At 38.4% G+C, this 20116-nt stretch overlaps 1 protein-coding gene across 18 annotated transcripts in view; it reads right to left on the bottom strand.

Annotated features, from left to right (window-relative positions):
- The window catches only part of FER (FER tyrosine kinase), a 427220-nt gene that overhangs the window by 197217 nt on the left and 209887 nt on the right, over nucleotides 1–20116 (bottom strand). The window lies entirely within an intron of this gene.

Below are 20116 nucleotides of genomic sequence, written 5' to 3'. Positions count from 1 at the left end.
AAGACTGAAACACAACAAGCTCAGTTAAGGATGGAATGCATGCTTTTACTTCCATTTGTCTTGGTTTTGTTAGTTTTAAAGGACTGTGAAGGTTTGCATTTTCTCCTCTGCTTTTCTTTTTAATACTTACTTTTCCATTGTTTGCAAGACACACACAAATTTAATAAACCTAAAAATAAATATCCCTCTTCGCTCCTGCCCTAATAGGTTTTTCTCTTATTTAGCCAGGATTGATTTTTTAAAATTTTATTTAGAATGGAATTCTAATTAACTTGACTTTTCAGCAGTTTCAACCTTTGTATAACACCTTATGGACTGTCATCACTGTTATTGGCATGAATATAGTAGTACTATTAGCTAAGTGCTACTCCTGAACCATTACAAGGAGCACAAAACTTTTATGGGACCCTTAAAACAGTAACTTAAAATTATATTTTTGCAGTTAAACGTTTGTAATTAGAAATCAAATTTTTTTTATCATGAGACTAGTACAACTTTAAGGCATTTTGAATCTAAAATACTTGAATATCTGCCTTCAAATTAAACCTAAAATATTATTTTAATGGATTATTTTAGTATTTATTTCCTTTTTTTTTTTTACTATGTATAGTAATTTATATATGGGACAAATGCTCCCTTTAGAACTTTTTCCATACAGTGAGATAATGCAGCCCTAACTTTTAATAAACTCCCATTGATACTGCAGTGGCTCTGTGCAAGTTTAGGAGACACTTGCGCTAGGCAAGAAAACACCTACCAGCCTTCCATTAGTTAGCAGAGTCATTTTGAAGTTAGCGCAGTTATTGGAGTTAACTCAATAAAATTACCACTTGTGGTTGGAGGATGAGGATGGGAGTCTGTTCAGTTTGATACCTCCCACTCAGATTTCTGTAACAGCTGCATTTTGGGGCTATTGGTCAGAAGCTCCTACTTAAGCTAGCCCCTTTGAAGTTCCCAGCGGCCTATAGTTTGGAAGACAACAACCTCCTTCACTCTGCACTCACCTGTGAAAAGGCATTCAGCAAAATATTGCCTTCTCTAGATAATTCCTGGTTTCAGAGTAACAGCCGCGTTAGTCTGTATTCGCAAAAAGAAAAGGAGTACTTGTGGCACCTTAGAGACTAACCAATTTATCTGAGCATAAGCTTTCGTGAGCTACAGCTCACTTCATCGGATACATCTGATGAAGTGAGCTGTAGCTCACGAAAGCTTATGCTCAAATAAATTGGTTAGTCTCTAAGGTGCCACAAGTACTCCTTTTCTTTTTAGATAATTTCTGTCACTCAGTTGGCACAAAGCTATGGACCCCATTCCCGAACTAGGTATTACTATTCAGAAGCATCTTTTCTTCTTCTTTTTACTTTTTTTTTTGGTAGGGCTCAAGGGTGGACAAGAGAAAATCAGCCTATCAGTAAAAAGTCACCAAGGCTTCCTGACACAGAGGTCGAAATTGTAAGATTTGGCCTAAAGGATATTTTTCTTAGTCATGTACTGCACATAACCCCAAATAGTGTCATGAGAACAGTACACTATGTACATACGTATGCTGATTAGGTAATAGAACCTTAAGAGCAATAAAAATTTCAGTTCTCAATATAAAACAAATTGATATCCATCCCTTCACCCCCAAAGCGTGCCACCTTGAAGAAAAGATTCAACTTCAAAATCTTACAACCTCCAAAGCAGGGTTTACAGCAAAAATGAACAACTTATCTTTCATAACAAGCAAGCTAGTGGGTGCTACTTTAACTAGTATCAGGACAGACCCTGAAACTGGCATTTTTCAGTCACTGAACAATGAAAAACCAAAAGCTTGTGATTCTCATATGTGACATTCAGAAGTAGTAAAAAGCTCCTTTGGTGGTAATATTCATCTTAGCTATCCTCTTCTTTGTCATTATCTTAATGCCACAAAGCATCCTTTTCAATTAAGCGAGGTGTTTATTTGAGTCATAACACTTTAATCAGAGGTTCATTTTCTTTGCTGCCTCTGTGTATATATATTTGTAACTCTAATTCCTGCCTTTCATTCTATTGTCAAAGGTAAAGACCCTTCCCAAAATGTAATGATACTATGCTGAGAGTTTTGTCTGCTGTTATAACTTATTCCTATGATTAATGAATGAGAAAATATTATTTCAAAAACATCAACTCATCAATTTCAGTCTGAGCTATAAATACAGAATTTATCTGTAAACCTAAAAATTTAACAACTTATTTGCTGTTATATTTAACAAATATACTGTTAATCAACTTTATAAACAACCTCCTTTATAGAATAACTAACTACAAGTGGCTCAAAAGGGCAATAGTAACATATTTACCTGGTATTCAGCAATCAATGCTTAAAAATAAACTCAATACTTCAATTTCTAGAACAAAGAAGTTCTGAAAGGGAACGTTTATATGCAAAACGGGAAACACCACATATCCATACACAATACCAGTACTGGCCTTACCTCTTAAATATCTAAATATGGTCACCAAACAGTCTAGACCAAAAAAATCACTAAGTTCCAGGGTAGTTCTAAAAGTCTGACAAGTAAACAATTTTGATAAATACTTTTGAAATTCAAAGTCCATGCAAATATATGTATGCAAATGGTGCTAAATGTCAATTTGCATGTAAAAAAAGCTCAAGTTGTGCATACAATTACTGTACTATTATACATGTCACAATAAATTATCATCATCATCAACCTGGTTTATGACATGATGATTCTTCCAGGCTTCTGGAATGAGCCCTCAAAGCCCCAACTCCAGAAAGCACCAAAGCATGCCCTTAATGTTTAGCACATGCTTAACTTCCTTTGACTTCAATGGAATTTATGCACATGTTAAGTGTTGTTTTAATTAGGGATGCTTTCCTGGATGTGAGATAGATGGGACGGATCGTAGGGAAGATGGGAGAGGTTGGTGATCAGATGAGGGAGCCATAGCAGCCCAAGCTCTGCCAGTGCACCCGAAGTCTCCTGCACCCTGAGCTCTGCCAGTTCATCCCAACCATCCTGAACTCCAACCTTCCTATACCCTCCTTTCTGCCACTGTGAGCCAGCCCCTCTGGTACCCCACAGCTCTGCCAGTGGGCCCCAATATTGCATTAAAGCTACCAATAAGTGCTGGAATATTATTAAGTGGAGGGCTTGTGGCTGACTGAAAAAAATATGTACTCTATGGCACAGGATACAAGCTCTGACACCTCAGAGTTTCTCAGCGATAGGATACATCTATTAGATAAGGATGAGAGCCTCTTTTTTTTTTTCAAACGTAAAACTGTCAGTATTTTGAACAGAAACCTGTCTAATTTCTTTTGCCAACCCTGCCAAAACTCCACTTCACTCATTGTGAAACATGACCAGGAACATTATTCCACTGTAACATAGGGAAGGTCTACACTACAAATTTACATCATTGCAGCTGCATTGATGCAGCTGTGCCACTGCTGTGCGCCTCGTGAACATGCTCTAAGTTGACAGGAGAGAGCTCTTCCGTCAGCTTAATAACTCCACCTCTACAAGATGTGGTAGCTATGTCGGCGGGAGAAGCTCTCCCACTGACATAGCACTGTCTACATGAGAGGTTATGGTTGGTCTAACTACGTCACTCGGGGGTGCGGATTTTTCACACCTGAGTGATGTAGTTATACCGAAGTAAGTATGTAGCGTAGGCCAAGCAATAGTTGTCCTTAGCTCCAGGCATTGCATGCGAGTTGGATTATAGGAGGGGGGAAGTAATAGCACTAAAACATTTGTATACCAGGGAACGAAGACTTCAGGGAAATATGCTTGTGGTGGGGAAGCCTGGCTACTGTAGTAGGGAGGAGCCAGTTTGGAGGAGGAGACCAGGGTACAGTAGTGGGGAAGGGCCAGGTGTCAGAGGCATGGCTGAGGAATACCAAAGCATGGCTGGTGGGATGCAGCTGATGTGCAGGGGGGTGGGGGTGGGGGGGAAGCTGGCTCAGTAGGTTAACTGCGCAATTTTATATGTACAACTGCATAAATGACCCTTAACAACAACAAATCTGTTCCTGTTTAAAAAACAAACAAACGAAAAAACAACAACCTAGGAAGCTCAATGGCAAAAAATTATAACTCAGAGTTAAGGTTGCTTGGTGGTATGTCGTTCCCTTGCAGAAAGCTGAGCAAAACTCAAACTTCTGAAAACCAAGAAATGTACAGTTAAGGTTGCTCAGACAACCTTATCTCTGCTCTATTTCAGCAATGCCGCAATATGTCTTGTTAACACATACACACCTTTACTTTGCCAGCCCACAGTTGCTGAAATATACAAGCTTTTCCTTCTTCTTTTACCACCCATTCACTCTCACCAACAGTATTCCCTCTAACACTATTAAAGGAGACAAAGAGTCCTGTGGCACCTTATAGACTAACAGACGTATTGGAGCATAAGCTTTTCCACTACATGCATCTGACGAAGTGGGTATTAACCCACGAAAGCTTATGCTCCAATACGTCTGTTAGTCTATAATGTGCCACAGGACTCTTTGCCACTTGTACAGATCCAGACTAACACGGCTACCCCTCTGATACTATTAAAGGACAAAACGGGCAGGGGGAGGGGATTGCTTACTCCATGAAATCCTGTGGGTGAAAGTGAATGGGTTTTAAAAGGAGGTGGAGGGCGTGTGTATTTCAGAAACTGTGGGGTTGGCAGAGTAAAAGGTATATGTGTTAACGGGGAATAACTGAAAAAGGGTTTACAGAAGTTTCCCAATTTTTCAAAAGTCTGAGTTTTGCTCTGCTAAGGGATTACAAACCTCTAAGCAACCTTAACTTTACCATATAGTTTTTTGTCCCTCAGTTACAATTATTGCCCTCTCTTATAATGTTCTTTTTTTTGTGAAGCATTCCAAAGATAAATTATATTAGTTTTAAGCTATCACTTAACAATTTTAGCTCTTACAGGAACCTTCCCTTCACTTTAGTAGATATTTGACTAAAAGTTTAAACTGTTCACCTTTTTCTAAGATGAATAAAAAATAACTGATACTGCACTAGACAGCTAACACTAGTTCAAGATGGGGTGTACTGAGACAACGAAACAATTTAATAACTTTATGGATCATAAAAAGGCTGCTGGGTGGAAAAAAGACAAAAACGTTCCAACATTAAATCTGCTTAATTTTAACAATGTTTTTGTCTTTCTTCACTTTGAGCTTACACAGGAAAATGACAGAATTCAAAAACACCATATCATCTGTGGGTGAACATTTTTCACAAAGTGACCACTCTGTACCTGACCTATCTGTCCACATCCTCAAAGGAAACCTGCACGACACTTTCAAAAGATGAGCCTGGAAGCTTAAATTCATAACTTTGCTAGACAATAAAAATCATGGACTAAGCAGAGACACTGGATTTATGGCTTATTACAACAAATCTGTAACGCACTAACAACTCCCCCCCTCACTTTTCCCCCTTCTCCTTTCCTTTCCTCCCTGTGATTGGAGGGATGTTAACAGACCACTTCACCTTGAATGGTCCCTTGAAATACGTGTTAACTACTTGTACTAGACAATTTCTTCCTCCTTATAGTTGGCTGAGATACTCTGAGAATGTTTTCCAGATGTGAAGAAGAGCTCTGTATAAGGTTGAAAGCTTGTCTCTCCCACCAACAGAAGTTGGTCCAATAAAATATATTACCTCTTCCACCTTGTCTCTCTGATATCCTGGCACCAGACACAGCTACACCACCACTGCATACAAGAATGTTATTCATGAGACAAATAACTGTCACACTTACTGAAAAATATGAAATATGTCAGAATTTTAGCCAATGTGTTTTTGTTCTCTATACATCATTTTATCATTTGAGAAAGTGTGGTTAGAGTTCTTTTCTTCTGGAAAATAAGAAAGCAGCATGTGCGCTCTTACAAGAGCTAATTTGCTTGTACATGAGTCTATAAAAATATTTGTTTGCTCCACTACAAAACTTACAGTTGGTCTGACTTTACTCTCTGAGCTGTGGGTCATTAATAGCCAACGTATGTTCCTTTTCCTGGTTCTCTAAGACACTGCACAACTGATTAAAACCAAGTGTTGGTTAGGCTCAAACAAAAAAAGTGTCATAGAATGTTTCACAAGCATTTATGGTCAATAGCTGCAATCTTGCAAAGTGATCTGCAAGCATGGATCTTTACTCCTAGCTTACGTTTTATGTTTGTGGACCCCTGGGCTTTGATCTACATTACAAAAATAGCTACATTGGTCAGGGGTGTGAATAATTCACACTTCTGAGTGACGGAGTGCCGGCATAGACAGCACTATGTTGGTGAGAGAGCTTCTCCTGCTGACATAGCTACCACCTCTCGCAGAGGTGGAATTAAACCAACAGTAGAGCTCTCTCCCATCTGCTTAGAGCCTCTTCACCAGATGCACTACAGTAGCGCCACTGCATCTGTGCAGCTGTACTGATGTAAATTTTTAGTGTAGACCTCCCCTCAGACTCTAAACAGGAGTAAGGGTTTACAACTGTAGACTATGGTCTAGGACTGACAATACACATAGAAGTCCTAAATTTTACAACATTTGTATCATATAAGATGCATAGACCGATGTAGTAAGGGCAGGAAGGAAGAGGAATACAATGAGCAGGTTTCAGGGAATATGATTGAGAAAAGGAAACTTGCAGTGCAGGATTTGACTTTTTACATAATTATTAGAAACAATTAACAGTGGTAAATCAGGGGAAAGAGATGACATCTGCAAAGAATTAGGAAGTCACTTATGCAGAAAAGCTGTTTGACACAGTTAAACTCGTGCTATAGTCTGGCTCTGGATACACATACACAGCTTGCAGTGGAATAACTGAAAGTCCCCATGCAAAGGCCCTATTTTGATAGCTATTTTATAATGGGCATATTACAGGTCTGACTTATACAAAAACACAACAGAAATTCAGTTTTGCACATTAAAATTCTGACTTAAAAGACCCAATCCTATGATATGTATGTGTGTACAATGTATATTATACATTAAAATCATCTGGCTGGCTAACTGCTCTTTGCCAAAGCCTTTTTTTTTTTTTTTAATTGAAATAACTTATTTCATTATAAGTTTTTAGTTAGTGGTTTTCTTCCAATTCTCAAAACCTTTTGTTTTTCTAATTTTTTAATACTTTATTGATCTTAACCACCCATATATTTTATCTTACTGAAAAAGCCTAATTTCCATCTCTCTCTACACATACTTTGCTCACTTTCCCTCCTCTCAGATTGCCTTCGAAAAAGAGCTCAGTCAAAACACATCTAATATGTGTTAAAATATGCTTCTTGTTCCACACTTCGACGGAAGCCGATTCTGAAATCCTCTAAGAATGATATCTTCTCTTAACCATTTTTATCATAAATCTGATATGGAAAGGTATATGTGAAGAGAGGACAACAGGTTTCTAATGAAAAGGTCACACCAAGAGTTACAACCATAACTTGCCAAAAAATAACTGGATATAATACATTTCTTGCTGCTTATTGTTAAGATATTGTAACATTTTAAGTGTTCTCTGATATTACAAACCATTTCCAAAGGCTCAGAGAAGTCTCCTCAGATTTTTAAAAAAGGCAGCAGCCATCAACGTCTGAATCAATTTCACAAAAATAAACTGGGCACGGACAAAGGGCACCTGCAGTTTCTCATTCCCACATAAAAACACAAAGAATTAAAGCTACAAGCTGCCATTATCTTCAGGGCACTTCTCTCATAACCTGCAGAAATCACTGGAGTTGATCAATGTTATAAGGCTGAACTGAACCCCTGGATCTGAACAACCCTGAATTATGAGAAAGTTAGGATACAAAAGTAAACACTGTAGCTCAGATCCATCTCTACTACTAATATAATAAACAGGGCTGGTTATAGGATCCCATTATTGCGGAAGTGGGGGAAATGTGGATAGTTTAGGGCTCCTGGATATGGCTATTGCAAAAAAACACCTTCCAGGAATACAGGGGTTAGTCAGACCCCTGGAAAATTGTGGATTTTAAGAGTTTTTAAGAAAGTAACATTTGGCTACTGTGTCACTATTTTGCTGTGATTTGTAATTTTTATAAAGGATGAATTGTGTACATATTTTGGCCTGACAATGAGGGGGGGCCCTTAAAGATAATTTGGGAGCCAAACATCCTCTTCCCCTCACCACCAAGGTAGTCAGGGTCTGGTAATAAACTAAGGCATCAAAGACCAATAGTCACGGACTTATATTCAGAGTCCAGGATTAAACTGGTGAACATGTTGATAATATGCCCATCCTATACTGGTATCAGATTTTTACAAAAACCATATAGTCACATTTATGGCAGATAAAACCCTGCTCTACTGGCAAACGACACTGCATGGAACAACAAATTAGATGGCAAAAGACCGACTTAAGAGACTTTTATTAAGCTCATGACTAGATAATATATGTTCGTCTTTTCCATTAACATAATATCTTAGGTATTAAAATTCCCCACTCTCCAGTGGGCAAATAATTCCCTTAAAGAAGATAAGAAGTAAATTTTAAAATCCATATGCATTCACATAACAGGTATTTATTATGTTTTGAGAGAATCAGAGAATTTTGTGTGGGAAAAGGACATCTTGTACACATCAATGGGTTTTTATTTATTTGTTTTTAAAAAGGATCTGCCAAGACCCAGGTAAACTAAAATCAGAGAAAAGAGATTCATAAATTCCCAGGTCAGAAAGAATAACTGTGCTCATCTAATCTGACCTCCTACATAACAGGTCATACAACTTCCCCAAAATAATTGTAGAGCATATTTTTTAGAAATCTAATCTCAATTTTAAAATTGCCAGTAATGGAGAATCCACCATGACCCTCGGTCAATTGTTCCAATGGTTAACTTCCCTGAATGATTTTTAAAAAGAAAAGAATATCTTAGTTCCAGTCTGAACTTGTCTAGATTCAACTTCAGTCCACTGGATCTTTTTATACTTTTGTCTGCTAGATTGAAGAGCCCATTATCAAATATTTTTTCTCCATGTAGGTACTTAGAAACTGAAATCAAGTCACCTCTTCACCTTCTCTTTGTTAAGCTAAACTGAATGAGCTCCTGGAGTTTTCACTATAAGGCATGTTTTCTAATCCTCTCATCATTCTTGTGGCTCTTCTCTGAACCCTCTCAAATTTATCACCGTCCTTCTTGACTTGTGGACACCATAAATGCACATAGAATTCCAGTAGCACATGTGCCAAACAATGAGATAAAATAATCTCTCTACTCCTACTCGAGGTACCAAGTCAAATACCTAACATAAGTCAAAATATATTACGTCAACATTTATTTGCCTTTATTAACCAAACTTTTAATCTCATCGAAAAAGATATCATGTTTGTTTGATCAGATCTATTTCCCATAAACCCATGTTGACTAGCATTAATTATATTAACCTCCTATAATTCTTTATTAATCAAGTCCCCTCTCAGGCACTCCATTATCTTGCCTGGTATCTGAATATCAGGCTAACATACTTATGGCTCCAGTCATCCTGTTTAGCCTTTTAACATATTGGAAGATTAGCTTTCTTCCTGTCTTCTGAAACTTCCTCAGTATACCAACAATTATTGAAAAATCAACATTAAGGGTCCTGCAACCTCCTCAGCTAGCTCTTTTAAAACTCTTAGACATTTTAAAATCAGCATGTCCAAATCCAACTTTACTAGCTGCTGTTTAACCTCCTTCTGAGGTCCTAGTGGAATGGAAAAAGTATCATCATCATAGGATATGACCACATCATCTGGTTTTTTCCCCCCAAATACAGAACAGAAATATTTACTGAAGACTTTTCTGCATTAGTATTGATAATTCTACCACTGTACCAATACCCTTGTTTGTTTCTTTTTTGTTCCAAATATACTTTTAAAAACTTCTTACTATCCTTAACTCTGCTAACCATCGATTCCTTATTGTTTTCATTTCCGTCCCTTTTCAATTTTCAAAAATACCCAGTGGAAACTAACAAAAATGTACTAAACGTTAAGTGTATGTTATCTGCTATGTAAAGTAATAACTATTTACACAACGTTAATTCTGCTGTTAGAACACAATAAGGTAGAGAACTGTTTCTGTGACACAACTACCAGGCAGAAAGAGAAGAACCGAAAAACGCTTTGAGTAGGCTGGCTACTTCTGCCCTCATTCTTAGAATGCTGAACTCAAAGGTATGCACTTGGCCCTCATCAACTACTGTTCAAAAAACATTCAGAGGCTGCAAGACTAGGCACACATCTCTCACAAGTGGGCCCTATAGAGACAATGTCACAAGGCAAATCTGATTCACATCTCTCAACTTCTCATTTTCTTTTACTTTTATCTTCATTGTCTTATTACTTAATCTTATTTTATTTTCACATGCCTAAATCACTAATATTCTTGTATTAGTTTATTCATATTTATTACTAACTTAGGCTCCTATCTTGCAATTGGCTCCTTGCAAGATGGTGGACCACTGACCCCATATCGAACCCCAACACCAATTGCAGGAACAAAGCCTTATTCATTAACATCCTGATTGTTACTGCAAGATGGCCGCATGCTGTTTCTAACGTTTTCTTTGACATCCAAAAGTATTTTAGCATCAGTATTCTTTACATTTCTATGGCAATTTCCACAAGCTCAGAAAGTTTTCAATGTCACTGTGAAGTTTTGTCAGTCAATACCAAACAGGCTAATATATTACCATCAATATTACCTTTGTAAAATTTTTCAGTAGTAACCATCAACAGCAAATACATAATTTAATTCAGTTTACAAAAAAAAGTATAGTTAACTGCAGTTGTGACCACGGAACTCAAACTCTGTTTTCTAGGGAGCAAATAGCTTATTTTTTATTTCTGATTTCCTCGGTGGTATTATTCTCTACACACCACACCTAGAGAACATCCACATCTTCACACAGATCTATTATTATTAGTCTACATAAATCTCTCTCAGCAAACTTCAAAAACTCATGAATATGAGATCAAAGATTTTAGAAAGTTAAAATACACTGTGTGGTTAAAAAGGCCTTTTCATTATTTAAGCCCTTGGATATGTATTCTCTGAGGTTACTCTGAGGCCTTTTACATACTCCAGTTGTTGCACCAATAATAAATTGAAGAACATGAAGTGCAGTTTTCTCAAAACATCAGAAATAAATATAAATGAGGAGCTTTTCCATTTCAAAAAAATCACTCACAGATATCTTTTTAATACCTTTGGTCTTTCTAATTTATATTCTATTATTTCTATGTCATTATAATTCCGAGCATGTAGTTAGTCTACATAAAACTGGATGTGGGGCAGGTCTTTTGTGGCACAAATAAAATTGTTCCCTCCAAGGACAATGTAACAGAAGGTGAACACTAATTTAGCTAATATGGCAAAGGAGGATAAACACTTGTGAAAAAAAATAGTAAGAACAAAATATTATAGCATGATTTTCTTTTGTTATGCTTCCTCTGGTATTCAACTTTCACTTTCTAAATGGGTTATTACATGGACAGCAATTTACATAATAAGATTAAAGATTACATAAATGTCTAAGATTGCTTCACTGCTCTAAGGGAAAGACTGGAGAGGAATCCTGTCAAGATGTCAAATGAATTTTAAGGAAATGATCAAATGTACTTTCCAGAGGTTGCACAATGCAGAGTACACCATCCAGTAGTTCGTGTCCGAGTACTCGTGATGTTTCCTAAAATAAGCATGCTTGAAGCTTCTTCACTGTCCCATAATGGTATGAAACCCAGGTCATAGCTCCAAAATGATTAAAGGAAAAAGGAGAGCACACAAAAAAAAGTGACTACTTTTACTAATTCTGAAGCTTTACAATTCTTTTTTTCATAATTGATTTTGATCCTGCAACTAAGTTTTGATTAGAATTGGAGGGGAGGGTGGGGAAGTTATGTAGAGCCAATATATCTGCAATTATAATTTTAACGCATTAAAATACTCTGTATACTCATTAACAGTTTTGTTCAACATTTACTACAGTATTGTCTTCCTGTCTGGACATGCTGAACTGGAAGTACTTTAAAAAATGTATTAAAGGTTGTCTAGTTTCACAAAGTTTTTGTAACTCTTGGTGGCTAAGAAACCACTTTCTAAATTCTTGTAATCATACACATCAATGAACCACAATATATATAGCATATGCCTTTTACATCAACAGTGCACCAGAGGAGCTATTTATCATTGTGACACTGGCAGACCAGGTACCAGCTCATGCCAAAGTCCCCATGCCTCAAATGAATACTGACAAATACTCAACTGAAGTCAGTCTGGCTCACTTGTGTTAGTATTGTTAGAACAGGTATTAGAATTACAAGAATGTGTTTAGACTTGATTGACTTCTTGTAAGTTGCTACATGCATTAATCTCACTTTAAGGTAAAATTTCAACATTGGTATTAGAGTAGCAGCCGTGTTAGTCTGTATTCGCAAAAAGAAAAGGAGTACTTGTGGCACCTTAGAGACTAACCAATTTATCTGAGCGTAAGCTTTCGTGAGCTAGAGCTCATTTCATCGGATGCATTCAGTGGAAAATACAGTGAGGAGATTTATATACACACAGAACATGAAAAAATGGGTGTTATCATACACACTGTAAGGAGAGTGATCACTTAAGATGCGCTATTACCAGCAGGAGAGCCGGGGCGAGGAGAAAACCTTTTGTAGTGATAATCAAGGTGGGCCATTTCCAGCAGTTAACAAGAACGTCTGAGGAACGGCAGCGGTGGCGGCGGGGGGGGGGGGGGGCGGAATAAACATGGGGAAATAGTTTTACTTTGTGTAATGACTCATCCACTCCCAGTCTCTATTCAAGCCTGAGTTAATTGTATCCAGTTTGCAAATGAATTCCAATTCAGCAGTCTCTCATTGGAATCTGTTTTTGAAGTCCTTTTGTTGTAATATTGCGACTTTTAGGTCAGAGATTGAGTGACCAGAGAGATTGAAGTGTTCTCCAACTGGTTTATGAATGTTATCATTCTTGACATCTGATTTGTGTCCATTTATTCTTTTACGTAGAGACTGTCCAGTTTGACCAATGTACATGGCAGAGGGGCATTGCTGGCACATGATGGCATATATCACATTGGTAGATGTGCAGGTGAACGAGCCTCTGATAGTGTGGCTGATGTGATTAGGCCCTATGATGGTGTCCCCTGAATAGATATGTGAATACAGTTGGCAACGGGCTTTGTTGCAAGGATAGGTTCCTGGGTTAGTGGTTCTGTGGTGTCGTGTGTGGTTGCGGGTGAGTATTTGCTTCAGGTTGGGGGGCTGTCTGTAGGCAAGGACTGGCCTGTCTCCCAAGATTTGTGAGAGTGATGGGTCATCCTTCAGGATAGGTTTTAGATCCTTGATGATGCATTGGAGAGGTTTTAGTTGGGGGCTGAAGGTGATGGCTAGTGGTGTTCTGTTATTTTCTTTGTTGGGCCTGTCCTGTAGTAGGTGACTTCTGGGAACTCTTCTGGTTCTGACAATCTGTTTCTTCACTTCAGCAGGTGGGTACTGTAGTTGTAAGAATGCTTGATAGAGATCTTGTAGGTGTTTGTCTCTGTCTGAGGGGTTGGAGCAAATGTGGTTGTATCGTAGAGCTTGGCTGTAGACAATGGATTGTGTGGCGTGGTCAGGGTGAAAGCTGGAGGCATGTAGGTAGGAATAGTGGTCAGTAGGTTTCCGGTATAGGGTGGTGTTTTTGTGACCATTGTTTATTAGCACCATAGTGTCCAGGAAGTGGATCTCTTGTGTGGACACATCCAGGCTGAGGTTGAGGGTGGGATGGAAATTGTTGAAATCATGGTGGAATTCCTCAAGGGCTTCTTTTCCATGGGTCCAGATGATGAAGATGTCATCAATATAGTGCAAGCAGAGTAGGGGCATTAGGGGACGAGAGCTGAGGAAGCGTTGTTCTAAGTCAGCCATAAAAATGTTGGCATACTGTGGGGCCATGCGGGTACTCATAGCAGTGCCGCTGATTTGAAGGTGTACATTGTCCCCAAATGTGAAATAGTTATGGGTAAGGACAAAGTCACAAAGTTCAGCCACCAGGTTTGCCGTGACATTATCGGGGATACTGTTCCTGATGGCTTGTAGTCCATCTTTGTGTGGAATGTTGGTGTAGAGGGCTTCTACATCCATAGTGGCCAGGATGGTGTTTTCAGGAAGATCACCGATGGATTGTAGTTTCCTGAGAAAGTCAGGGGTGTCTCGAAGATAGCTGGTAGTGCTGGTAGCGTGGGGCCTGAGGAGGGAGTCTACATAGCCAGACAATCCTGCTGTCAGGGTGCCAATGCCTGAGATGATGAGGCATCCAGGATTTCCAGGTTTATGGATCTTGGGTAGCAGATAGAATACCCCAGGTCGGGGTTCCAGGGGTGTGTATGTGCAGATTTGTTCTTGTGCTTTTTCAGGGAGTTTCTTGAGCAAATGCTGTAGTTTCTTTTGGTAACCCTCAGTGGGATCAGAGGGTAATGGCATTGTAAGCTTCTGTAAATATAAAAGTCACCACACAAGAGAGAGACTAACTACTGTGAAGTGTCCATCTGCAACCAAAAGCGTTATGTCCTGCCCAACAGGGAAGGCCCTTTTACACTAGATAGACTATTGTGGGATGTTAAAGAGAACAATACCCCCTCTACCCGCTCACCCCACGGAGAGGAGTCATGCAAGTGGATTCTTCGCATCAGCTGAGCTTGCAGCTCAGAGCACATGGAAGGAGGGGATTAAAAAACCTCTAAAAAGAAGGAACTGGATTTCTATGCTGCTTGGACTCTCTTGCATAAGCAAGAGATTCCCAGCTGCTTAGCCCTAAGGACAGAGAGCTTGCTTATTACAGAAGCTTTGATTACTCTTTTAAACTTAAGATGGTAACTCATTTATGTATCTATGTTTACCTGCTTTAACCTTGTAACTAACTCTCTCATTTCTTTTTCCTATTTAATAAATTTGTATATAGTTTATTACAGGATAGGCTATGAACACTGTCTTTGGTGTGAGATCTAAGGTGCAACTGACCTGGGACAAGTGACTGGTCCTTTGGGACTGGGAGTAACCTGAGTATTGCTGTGATTCTTGGATGGAAGGATCATCCATCGCTAAGGTAGGTCCACCTGGGTGGCGAGACTGATCAGAATACCACAGGGGGCTGTCTGTGACTTCATATTAAGGCTGTTATAGTGCCTAAGGAGTTTATACTTGGTAATTGGTTGGTGAAATCGAAGTCTAGAACTCACAGCCAATTTGGGGTTTGTGTCCTAGTTCTTAACAGTCTGCCCTCAGATTGGTACTCCTCAGTAACACCAGGTGACTTGACAATCATCTTTTTCCAGCAGTGGCTACGCAGCTGTGTCAGAAAAGGGTGTGTTGTGGCAAGATTATAAATCCTCTGTGAACTGATATCAACATCAGCTGGTATAATACTGCATTTTTTGTAAACTGAAAGATGTTTAAGAAATGTCTATGAAAAAACTGCAAAGTTCCTAGTCACTTCAGACTGTCTTCAAAATTTTAAAAATATTTTAATATTTTCTTATTGTTTAAAGCATTAAAGTTGTATTGTCTGCCAGGACACAACCCACCATTAAAAACAGAATAAACTTTTATAGCCCATCTGATGACTTGCAGCTCTAAAAATTTTATATACAGTTTGGTTTCGTAAAAAGTTCCATTGACAATTAATTGCTAAATCTCAGAAAAGAGCCCGTTAATCACATATTGGACTACTATTGGTAAACAGTACTTCATGTCCCCTCGATTATGGAATTATGAGAGAACTGCTAACTTTTGTATGAGTATTCAGAAGTGCTCTAATGTCATCTATGTTTGGAGTGTAATTTGCTGATAGATAGTAACATCCTTCTTCAACTGTGGCATCAGAACTGGACATGGTATTCCAGTAGCACCAGTGCCAAACGCAACAGTAAAATAACCTCTCCTCTCAATTGAGATTATTGTTTACGTATCCCAGGATCACATTAGCTCTTTTGGCCACAATGTCCCATTGGGAGCTAATGTTCAACTGATTATTCATTATGACCCCTAAATCATTTTCAGAGTCATTGCTTTCCATGACAGAGTCCTCCATCCTCTAATACAGCCTACAGAGTTTGTTCCTCAATGTATACATTTACACTTAGCCACATGAAAACACACATTGTTGGCTTGTACCCAATTTACTACACAATCCAGATTGTGCTGAATCAGTGACCTGTCCTCTTCATTATTTACCACTTCCCCAATTTGTGTGTCATCTGCAAACTTTATCAGTAATGACTGTTTTCTTTCAGGTCAATGATAAAAATGTAAAATAGCCAAAAACCAATCCTTGCAGGACCCCACTGGAAACACACCCACTTGATAACAATTCCCTATTTTCAATTATATTTCGAAACCTATCAGGCAGCCAGTTGTTAATACATTTAATGTGTGCCATGTTAATTTTATCTCTTTCTAGATTTTTTAATCAAAATGTCCAGCGGTACCAAGTCAAACACCTTACAGAAGTATACTATGTCAATACTATAATGTTTATCACCCAAATTTATAATTTCATTTAAAATAAGATATCAAATTCGTTTGACAGGATCTATTTTCCATAAACCCATGTTGATTTGCATTAATTACGCTACCCTACTTTAATTCTTCATTAATCAGATCTCTTATCAGCTGCTCCGTTATCTTGCCTGGCACATCCTGAGGTCCCTTTTTAAAAACTGGCGCAACATTAGCTTTCTTTCAGTCTCCTAGAATTTCCCAAGTGTTATAAGAATTATTGAAAATTTACATTAACAGTCCTCCAAGCTCCTCATCCAGCTCTTTTAAAACTCTTAGATGCAAGTTATCCAGACTTGCTGATTTAAAAATGTCTAACTTTTGTAGTTTCTTTTTAAACATCCTCCAGAGATATCAGTGAATGGAAAGAGTGTCGTCAACACCATATGATGAGACTATATAATCTGTTTTTCCCCAAATACCAGTAGAGAAATATTTACTGAACACCCCTGCCTTTTCCGCATTATTACTGATAATTCTACCATGTTCCTCTACTAATGGACCAATACCATTGTCAAGATTCTTTGTGTTCTTAATATATTTTTAGAACTCCTTCTTATTGCTTTTAACTCTATCAGCCATAGATGTCTCTGGTGTAACTTGCTTCCCTTATCAACATTCCACAATTCCTAACTTCTGATTTACATTCATTATTACCAACTTTCCCTTTCTTCAATTAGTTTTTTATAACACACACACACACACACACACACACACACACAGAGATATTACATACAGTGTATGTGTGCGCGTGATCTGCAATCATGACTAGTAAACATCTGGGGAATAATCTGAGTGCTACAAAAAGGCCAGAAGGCAAGAATTTGCATAGGTAGTGGCTCTTATCAATGAAGAAACAAGGATATATTTAGTTAGCCAGTCTGATATTGCTGGATGGAGTAAAGTGATCAATACCAAAACTCTTCAAGACTTCTCTTGAACCTCATTAATTATTGGAAAAACCAGGAGTCAGGTATCTGAAGAAATAATGAAATCTTTGCTGAAGCTACCATCCTCTGCCTTCTTGGTGCCAGCAGGTACTGATGCTTAGATTAGCCACATCTTTCTTTGAATACAACAAGCTCCACTGATGAATAAGGTTATCTTCCCCTTCTCCTGGGTCTCCAAAATAGAAAGAGACAATAAGTCTTTCCTGAACTATGGCTGTCATAAAGGGAAGGGTAAACCCCTTTAAAATCCCTCCTGGCCAGAGGGAAAATCCTCTCACCTGTAAAGGGTTAAGAAGCTAAAGGTAACCTCGCTGGCACCTGACCAAAATGACCAATGAGGAGACAAGATACTTTCAAAAGCTGGGAGGAGGGAGAGAAACAAAGGGTCTGTGTCTGTCTATATGCTGCTTTTGCCAGGGATAGAACAGGAATGGAGTCTTAGAACTTTTAGTAAGTAATCTAGCTAGGTATGTGTTAGATTATTGATTTCTTTAAATGGCTGAGAAAAGAACTGTGCTGAATAGAATGACTATTTCTGTCTGTGTGTCTTTTTTGTAACTTAAGGTTTTGCCTAGAGGGATTCTCTATGTTTTCAATCTAATTACCCTGTAAGGTATCTACCATCCTGATTTTACAGAGGTGATTCCTTTACTTCTATTTACTTCTATTTCTATTAAAAGTCTTCTTGTAAGAAAACTGAATGCTTTTTCATTGTACTCAGATCCAAGGGTTTGGGTCTGTGGTCACCTATGCAAATTGGTGAGGATTTTTACCAAACCTTTCCCAGGAAGTGGGGTGCAAGGGTTGGGAGGATTTTGGGGGGAAAGACGTGTCCAAACTACGTTTCCCAGTAAACCCAGTTAGAGTTTGGTGGTGGCAGTGGATATTCCACGGACAAAGGATAAATTTAATTTGTACCTTGGGGAAGTTTTAACCTAAGCTGGTAAAAGTAAGCTTAGGAGGTTTTAGGAGGTTTTCATGCAGGTCCCCACATCTGTACCCTAGAGTTCAGAGTGGGGGAGGAACCTTGACAATGGCACTCTTCAGTTCTAAAAACTCCGCTATTTGAACTAGCAACTTCTGAAACCATCTACAATCATCAGGAAGCTACACCAATGCAGATATTAAGGACATCAGCGGAAGATACTGTACTTTCCTTAACAGTAGCAAAAGACTGGTTGATATCATCCTGTACTTCATGGCTATCTACCTTGGATAAGTAATTATGAATGCTATCCAACAGCAAAGGAAGATGGACAGTTTAAGAACCAAAGAGGAACTGACACCATGTACTAGATGGAAGCAAATCACAACAAAGGAAGTCACATTTTCATCACAAGAGACCTGATAGGTACAAGGGACCTGGGACTGCCTTTGTGACCACCGAGTAATCAAAAACCAAGTCCTCCAAGAATAGATCAGTAGGTCTCTGAGACAGAAACTAGCACCATGAAAATCCCTGCCACCAAAATTGCCTTGGTAGCAACAGATGCAAGCAACAAAGTCATCTTTTTTGACACTGGAAATACAGGACAGAGTGTTCCACTGACTTTGCACTGAATGATGGTAACAGACCCTGCACCAAAAGTTTCTGCTCTCTCATGTTAGGAAGCTCAGAGTTTGAAAACAGCCAACTTTATCCCTTCACAGGAGTAGGCCCTTGACTTGAGGACAGATCTAAGGGCCTAGCTTTCAGTCATTCTGATATTAGGAAAAACTGCAGTCAAGCGTGTTTGTCTTTTGGTGTCTGAGGCATAATAAATTAAACACAAGGAAAAACGACTGAATAGTGGCCGTCACCAAGGCACACCAGACAATGTGTAAGTGCATCCATCTCCAGGAAGGCTAAGGGGTATGAGATATACTGCTTAAATTGTTTCACTGCACACTGGTCTGTGGGATTCAGACCAGATATGATGAACCGAGAACATGCAGGAGCTGATTTGGGAATGCAACTGTACAACAGCACAGAAACTAGACAACAACTTTTTAAACAATATACAATTACTAGTAAGAACTAGAACATTTACTAACACTACTAAAATATACTACTACTACAAGAAAACAAACCAAGACTCCGGGAACAGAAGGAAGTTGCCTATGCCCACAGCTAGCCACACAAAAGGAGGAACTGAGATGACTGGGGACTGCACAAACCTTTATAATCTCAAAGAAGAATTTTAATTATTCTTCAGTGTGTACTCACAAACAACAGTAGAGCTTTTTATTGTAGGATTGCTCACAAAGTGGAACAGCTGTCATAGCTCTTTTCCAATTCAAAAGTGTGTAGATACTACAATGATGAGTACAATACAAAACCAGAAAATACAGAAACTATACAGAGCATTAAATATCTGAAACAAATAAAGAATTACAAAAATGATCTTGCAAACAGATTGAAGAAAAAAAGATATAATTTTGGGCTCTTCAGTCTTAACAATACCCCTTTAAACCAAGCAGGTCAGTCTGAACACATTTACTTAAACTTCTAAAATGAAATAAGCTTTGTCATGTAATATTTAGATTTTATGTACATTACAATAGTCTTCAATTCTGCAAACACTATGAACAGTTCCCTGGAACATTTTGTATTGTTTTCTTCCTACTTG

This window comes from Chelonia mydas, chromosome 5 (assembly GCF_015237465.2).
Source record: "Chelonia mydas isolate rCheMyd1 chromosome 5, rCheMyd1.pri.v2, whole genome shotgun sequence".
Taxonomy (NCBI): Eukaryota; Metazoa; Chordata; order Testudines; family Cheloniidae; genus Chelonia; species Chelonia mydas.
The sequence above is the reverse complement of the archived record's forward strand: the minus strand, read 5'-3'. Positions and strand labels throughout refer to the sequence as shown.